General features: G+C 26.9%; 1 protein-coding gene across 1 annotated transcript in view; it reads left to right on the top strand.

Moving 5' to 3' along the window:
- Window positions 1–4796: 4796 nt before the first annotated feature.
- The window catches only part of LOC109605121 (KH domain-containing, RNA-binding, signal transduction-associated protein 2), a 175443-nt gene continuing 171381 nt past the window's right edge, over window positions 4797–8858 (top strand). Inside the window, exon 1 of the mRNA XM_049970563.1 lies at window positions 4797–4847. The gene's annotated coding sequence lies outside the window, so the exon portion shown is untranslated. The remainder of the gene's footprint in view (window positions 4848–8858) is intronic.

Here is an 8858-nt window from a genome sequence, read left to right as displayed (position 1 = left end):
TAATTGGTCGACTGTTGTCAAGGTCCTTTTTGGCGAATCTTAAATCGTTCCGCTTCTTTCGCCACGGATTTTTCTGTTGTAGTTGTCGCGTAAATGTGTCGTGTGCTGTTTTACATTTCCTGTTGCTAATTTGAGTGATTTCAATGCAAAATTTATGAAATCTTGAGGTATGTTCGCACAGTTATTTTGGAAACTGATTTTTTGTTTGAGACTCCAGTAAATAAAATAAAATTTACGAATTTATAACGCGATATTTTTAAAGGTGGCTTTGAGTTAGCAAATGGCGACTACCAAGTAAGTTAAAAAATATAGTATAGAGAAAATTGAACTAATTGATTGGTTTTGATGATTTTCACGAATATTTTAAATTTTAATTTCGACGTTGGTTCTAAAAATTTATAAAAATTTATTAAAATTTCATGTATGTTAGGATTGTGTATTAAATAAATTTAAAAGTTTTGTTAGAATTATTTATCAGACAATCACTTTCTTGTCTTTTAAAATCGTTTTCTGAATATGAATGTTCTTAATTCAAATAAACAAAATTAATATATTAAGTTTGAACCCATATATTTCAATAGTTGGCTGTGGATTCTCATTGGCCGGTTTTTGCCAAAGGCATTTTTGACGAATTTCGAAGCGTCTGCGATTTTGTACCAGTTTACACGGATTTTTCTAATGTACTTGTCATGTAAATGTGTTGTGTGGTGTTTTACATCTCCTCTGACTGATTTGAGTAATTTTAACGCAGGTTTACAAAAATTAAGGGTAAAAAGAAGAACTTCTGGTATGTTGAGACTATTAGTTTGGGAATTAACATTTGGTTGGGACAGCAATAAATAAAATAATATTTATAAATTTTTAATATATTTTTATAGTTGGCTTTGAATTTTGTACTAGCGGCAACCAATTAATTAAACTAACCAATTAATCATTTAAACGGATTGTCTAAAAATATGTTTCCAATGCAAAATAAAAATTACAGATTTTCAACTATATATTTTATAGTTGACTTTGAATTTGTAATGTCAAAAATTATAACTAATTTACCAATAAAATATTAAAAAAAATTAGGCTTTATGGTAAGATTTAAAAAAATTCAGAGAAATTTTATTAGTTGGCTATGTATTTTTTATATTAAATAGATGCAAAACAACTTTTTTTAACGTATTTTTAACGAAGCGTGTTTTTTCTGATTGGCTTGACTGAGTTTAATCCGGGTACACAAACATTTATTAAAATTTTTGTAAAGGTAATTACTGCTTATTCAGGCATGAATCTCAATTTAAGACTCAGTGATATTATTATTATTATTATTATACCAACAAAATATTTATTTTTTTTATCATTTAAGCGGATTGTCTAAAAATGCTATACCAATGAATAAAATTACAGATTTTTAGATACATATTTTATAGTTGAATTTGTAAGTAGTCATTTACACATAAAATAATAAAAAAAAATTGAACTAACTGATTTACTTAGATACAATGTTATTATTTGATTGTACAATTTGTATTAGTGTGATTTTCAAAACAGGCATTATGGTAAAATTTAGAAAAATTTGTTATGAATTTTTTATATTAAATAGATGTACAACAAGGACAATTTTAATGTATTTCGAAGCATGTTTTGTCTGATTGATTTGACTGAGATCAACCCGGGTTCACAAAATTTTATTAATGGTGGTACTGCTTATTAGGTCAGTCTGGGCGTGAATTTTTGTTTAAGGTTACTATTTTTAATTCCAATAAATAAAATAAAAATTACAGATTTTTAACCAGTAATGAAAAATTATATTTAATTTATTAACAAAATATTAAAAAAAAATAAACTAATTAATATACTTAAATACAATTTTAATATATTATCATACAGTTTGTATTAGTTTTTGTGATTTTCAACACAAGTTTTATAGCTTTAAGATTTTTAAAAAATTCGGAGAAATTTTATTAGTTGGTTATGAATTTATTATATTAAATAGATGCACAGCAAAGACATTTTTAACGTATTTCGAAGCGTGTTTTTCTGATTGATTTGAGCGAGATTAACCCGGGTTCATAAAAATTTATTAAAATTTTATTAATGATGATACTGCTTATTAGGTTAGTTTGGGCATGAATTTTAGTTTAAGGCACTGACATCATTACTATTGTACCAACACAATATTTATTTTTTTATCATTTAAACGCATTGTCTAAAAATGTAATTCCAATAAATAAAATAAAAATTACATCTTTTACTTTGAATTTGTAATAGTGGCAACCAAAGTAATCAAAAATTATATTTAATGTATTAATAAAATATAAAAAAAATTAACTAATTGATATACGGTCGGCATCAGATCTGCAGTTACACCTTAAAGGCTAAAGGATTGGGGGGGATAGTAGTAAAAACTGTGCGAGTGTTCAATTGTGACACAGTGAATAAATGTTTTCAGATGTGTTATTGCAACAGATTCGCATCATTAATTTTTGACAAATTAAGAATATTGCATGTTCACGTTATGTATTTTGAACCGAATATTAATGTATACAATTGTTGTCCTAATTCTAATATATTTATTCTAAAATGTATTTTACTCAATTATCATATAATATGTTGGTAATTAAAAATTATACTCTATTATACGAAAGTTTTTACCATATTGTATTCGTATTAAGTTAAATGTATAATTAAAGTAAACAAATAAATTCAAAAATAAGAATATATTTAACAAAACAAAATATTACTATTAAATGTCTATTTGAACAAAATATATTGTATAATAATTCTATAAATAACAACTGAAATGTAACGTAATATAAAATAATTCTATGAAATGAAACATAATATATAAATACAAAATTATAAAATATAATTGGCATTGTATAATATTAAAAAGGATGAATTTTACATTTTAGTGAGGTTTTATGTTGGATATACTAAATAAAATGTCCCATTAAGACAAGCTATTTTGAATTAAAAAACTACAGTCTCAGAAGCCATAGAAGCTTTGAAAATATTTTGAAATAAGTAATGTTAACAAAATGGTAGTTATTAGTGATAATTAAAATTTTAAATTTAATAACAGTTTTAAATTTAGACATATCTTTGTATTATTGTTCCCTTGTTCGTGTAAAAGTATAATTCGCATTCGCGTTGCGTAATGTTGCGAGGCATCTTTATCTTTCGACAGTGCAAGGTAGATTAATTGTTTTTAATCAGTTATCATAAACACGCGGAGTGAGCGGGGAGTATGTGGTGGAGGACCAACAATGCACCACAAGCGATTCTGAATTCGAAGTGTAACTGCAGATCTGACGCTGACTGCACTTAAATACAATTTCATTATTTTAACAGACAGTTTGCATTAGGTTGTTTGATGTTCTGTTATATCTTCATGGCAAGATTTTAAAAAAATTCGGGTTTTGGTTATGTGTTTTTTTTCATTAAATAGATGCACAACAGGACATTTTTAACATATTTTAAAGTGCGGCTTTTCTTTCTTTTAGTTAGTTCAACTCGGGTTTACAAAAATTTATAAAAATTTTGTGCTTATTAAGTCAGTTTGAGTATGAATTTTAGTTTATAACACTTATATTGTCTAATAATATGTAATTCCAATAAGTAAAATAAAAATTACAGATTTTTAACTACATATTATATAGTTTAATTTTGTAATGATGGCAATCAAAATAGTCAAAAATTATATTTAATTTACTAATAAATTATAAAAAAAGTAAACTAATTGATATACAATTGTGTTATTTTATTTGTATTAGTTTGTCTGATTTTCAATACAGGATACTGTCTAAAAATATCCAATTAAAATAAAATTTAAAATAAAGTAATCAAAAATTGTCTTTATTTTATTAAGATTTATTAAAGTAAATAAAAATAAATAAACTAATTGATATACATAAATAAAATTTAACGTAATGATGTAATGTGTATTAATTTGTGATTTATAACGCAAATTTTATATAAAAATTTATAAAGGTTTCGTAGAAATTTTATTAGTTGTTATGGATTTTTATATTAAATAGATGCACATTGCATCATTTCCAAGAATCATAACAAGAACCTGCATTCTAATTGGCCAATAGTTGCCAAGTGCATAGTTACCTATCAAAAGGCGTTTGCGATTCCTCGTCGGTTTCCACGGATTTTTCTGCCGTATTTATTTGATAAATTCGTCGTATGATATTTCATGTTTTCGTCTGGTTAGTTTGAGGGATTTTAAGGACGAGCTTACAAAAATTTCCTAAATCAAAATTTTAAGTATATTGGTAATGATTATTTGATTAGTTGGAGAACTAATTTTGATTTGGGGCACATTAATACTACTGTATTAAACAACATTTACATCAACCAAAGACGTCAGATATTGTATTTGATTTATTAAATTTATTGAAGTCCATTTTTAACAGATTTAGACGGGAATAGACAGCCTTAAATACTTATGTTAATATAATGTTCTATGATCTTTTTGATTTGTATTAATTCAGTGCAGAATTTTATGAATAGTTATAGTTATGAATAGTTATTACTTTTGTACTAAACAACATTGTTATCTTTTAAATGTCTAAATATAATTCCAATAAATAAAATAAAAATTACAAATTTGAAACCGCATGTAATCGTAGTTGGCTATGAAAAAGTCAACCCTTTAATTTAATTAAAAAATTTGTATTTAAATTAATTTATTTAATGTGTATATATTTTGTAAATGTACTTCAATGCAATGGCAAATAACTGAATTATGTAGATCTGTTAATGTGTGTGTTTTCAGGAATTAGAGCAACCTCTATTTTCTCCAGTGCGATTGGTCATCGTTGTCGTCATACCAGTTGAATTATTAAAAGGTAAAATTTATATTTCAGTTAATTTAATTTAAATTATTTATAATTCGCTTTTAGTTATAGTAGCTCAAAATGTAGAAAATAAAAAATTTTAAGCTTCCATTAAAATAACAATACAATTTTATTTATTTATTATTAATGACTCGAATACAAATAAAAAAAAAATATTTGAATGCCACTACCAAAAAATGTATTTATTTATTTATTTGAATCATTATTTCCAGCCCACTATTTAGTTTTTATATCATAAATAGAAGAAATATTTAAGATATTTAAGATATTCTAATAAATTTGTAGATTTCGATTTACGTCAGACTTCAGAACTTCTTAACTAATTTAAGATAGTTATCTCAAAAAATATATATTCTCAAAATTCCAACGTTTTTTCCATAGATTTTACAGACGATAATAATAAATGTCTCAAAATTTACTAAAAATTTTGTAATACTTTAGCTAAAGTTACTTTAATATATCACAAGTTATATACAGTGTGACCCATATGAAAGCAGAATACCGTATCGTATCGTTTTTATTGTTTTTTTCCGATTTAGTCAATTTTTTTTTTGAATTGTAATGCATATTCATAATTCTGTGAAAAATCATATTCATTTTAATTTTTTGACCAAGTGGTCTGTCGAATTAACTCTCAAAAATGGTAAAATTATCTTATTTTTCAAGAAAAATGTTTCGTCTATAAATATATATTTTTATATTCTACACTCGAAGAAAAATACAAATTTTATGATGGTGTCTCACCTTCAAATGGTCACACTGTACGTTTTGAGACTTAATTTCATCAACATTTAATTATATTTTCCATTTGAAATAAAAATGTTTCACATTTTATCAAGAAACTTTGTTAACACACACAGTATTTTATATTAGATCCCATCTAAAATAAAATACTTCCCAGTAAAAATAAATTAATTAATTTAAAAGTTATACGTTTTTGAAATCTCCCAAATGTTAATTACCACAGATATTTCAGATACGGTCAGGTGTATAAAATGAGCTTTTATTCATTAATTAGTTAGAGCAAATTTCTAGTTTCTAAACTTTGCATATTTATTAAAGCATTTGCGAGCAAAGCGATTTGGACTAGCAACTGACATTACAAACGGTTAATACAAAAACTTTAACTTAAAGTAAATGTCAATGCTTCACCTATAAACCAAACCATTTGGAATCTCAGCTAATATGTTTTATTTACTGGAAATTTATTATGCAATAAATTAAAGTTAGCATCCTCAACAGAACATCCAAAATACTGCACATATTTGATTTTATTACCCCGAGGCTTTCGGACAACAGAGATGCGTATAATGTTTTAATTCATCAGCAAATTACGGTAATTAATCATGCACGGCTAATTATACGTGTATCGTGGGGAGTTCATTTTAAAATTACACCGCACAGGTTGGCGCGGTATAAAATAATTTTTCCATCCAGGCTGGTTTATAATTTTACATATTTCACATAAACGTTATCGCTTATAAAGTGATTCCGAGTAATGTCACAGCCGCATTGTCTTTGTCATTCTTCTTGAAGACACCGTCTGCCTTTTATAACCAGCGCTGCAGCGTTTCGAAACGGCACTTTCATTGTAGCATCATACAAAAGACACCTTCCGCCAGTTACACCGTAAAATATTAAACGTTTAGTCGACATTAGTGCACGGTGTATGCACTTTTATTGAATATCTTTATTTGAGGTACAATTGTTTTCAAGGCTTGGCTTTTATAGGCGGACGCACCAGTTTTTGCTGGTCCTTTGTGGTGGCGAGAAATGAAATAATTGAATAAATGTTAGACGAACGAAGTAGTTTTCCGAGTGTTCCGAGATAATTCAAAACTTAATAGCCAATCGATTTTTCTTAAATGAAATCTTATCACCGTATAATCAAGTCACTTTTACGAGAATCCATCGGAACTTTTATGCTGCATTGCAAATTACAGATCCCTGCTAACTAATAAATTCCCGATTTTTAATAAAAACGTTCGTCACCGGAACGGGAGACGCAATTTTATGTCCGTAACTAATTAAAAATCGTCGGTTATTTTCGGAATATTAATTGAAATTGATTGACGCCTCGCACTATGTAACATTAAAGCGCATAAAACAAAATTGCCACTAAAAAATGTATTCGGGGACCGACGTAGACGGCATATCACGGAAAGGTGTACTGTCAAATAGGCCGAAATACTCTCGACCCGCACGATAAAAGATGAACCTGGCGCGGACCTTATCGATACAACTTCCCCCGATATCGAACATTTTTATGTCTGCATGAATATACTCCACCTTAGCAGGACAAGGAAAATCTGGCGAAACACAAAGGGAATGTATTAGAGGCGAGTCGAGGCGGAGTGACATCCAAGGGCTGAAGATAAACACTGTTCATTCATCCGATACGCCGAACGCTAATATTGAGAAAACATTTGATATTTTACGACAACAATCCCGGTCGAAGGTAGCTTTTGTGAGGTCTCACAATGGAACTGCATATCACGGGAACACTGTCCGTATACGAAAAAAGTAAAACTTGCTATCTAAGGTAATCTTGCGAGACACCGAAATTTTAAATAGCGAAGATTTTGCGCCATAGAAACGTAATTTATAAATATTACATTGTGAAACTTTTTATAAACAAGTGTCGCGACAGCCAACACGTTTATGAGCTCGAGTTTTAAATTATTAAGGTAATCCCTCAAATCCCCTCAACTGTGCTTTGTTTATTACAATTTCATAAGACGCATTGTAGGAGATTCAACAACCCCTTCACTCCCCCACACACACATACACTAAACAAAACCTCTCCAGATAATAACGAAGAGCGTAAAAGATTTTCTTGTATATATTATTCCATTATGAAGGGTAATTCTCTGTTTTAATTAAATTTAACTGTCTTCAATTTACAGTCTACAAAAATTAAACCGGAGGGACATTTTAGAATTACATTACGACGTAATGATTCGAATTTAATTTAAAAATTGCTTTAAACGACTTACAAATATTCCCTCGTTAACAACATTTATATTTTTACCACTGAAGAGGTATAAAAAGATTCTTTCTCTTGTCTGTTCTCCTTAATCTTGTTTGATATAATGAGGTTTAGTATTAATAATAATTTAATTTACATATTTGACAAAAAAAGATCAAAAGGATAAAAGCACATTCAAAAAAATTTCAATTGTTTAACTCGAGGTACGCTTTAAATTAAAACTTTTCAATATTAAATATGACGTTTTTTAAATGTGTGGTTCCCCTTTTTTATATTATTCCAAAATTATTAATTTTCATTAAAATATTTGATTAATTTTGTATATTTGTTATTTTTGAAATCATTAAAAATTACAAAAATCTATATTTTCCTAATAATCAAAAAGTTAAAGGTGTGAAATGTTGTTTTAAAAATTTTAAAAACTAAATCTGGATAACTCTATAATAATTCCTTATTCTTCTTCTTCTTTAAAGTTATTTCAAAAATTATTATGTTTCACTGAAATAAATATTTGCCTAATATTATAAGTTTTTTTAATAAAGTCCTGAAAAAATGACAAAAATATATTTTTCTCAGTATTTCAATATTCAAATTTATCAAAAAAAAAAAAACAGAGCTGTGAAATGTCGTTTTTAAAATTTCAAAAGCTAAATCTAGATAACTCTTTAATATTTCATTAAAATTTGTAATCAGTAGTAGAAGTACAGTTACAAGATTAATTAGATTTTTATTGTTGAGCAAGTGTGAAAAGTGTTTGTTTATTTTCTTTCTCTATTCATTTTTTTTTCAAAAATTATTATTTGCCACAAAAATATTTGCTCAATATTTAAGTATTTTTAATAAATCCTAAATGACAGAAATCTATTTTTACCTAATAACCAAAATTATCACAAAAGTCAAAGGTATAATATTTCATAAACTAAATCTTGAAAAATTATTGAATGACTTCCTTAGGACAAGATTAATTAAATTTTTACCGTTGTAGTTCTTGTTTCTTTATCTCCTCTATTTTT

The sequence above is a fragment of the Aethina tumida genome, chromosome 1 (genome assembly GCF_024364675.1).
Source record: "Aethina tumida isolate Nest 87 chromosome 1, icAetTumi1.1, whole genome shotgun sequence".
NCBI classification, from domain to species: domain Eukaryota; kingdom Metazoa; phylum Arthropoda; class Insecta; order Coleoptera; family Nitidulidae; genus Aethina; species Aethina tumida.
The sequence above is the reverse complement of the archived record's forward strand: the minus strand, read 5'-3'. Positions and strand labels throughout refer to the sequence as shown.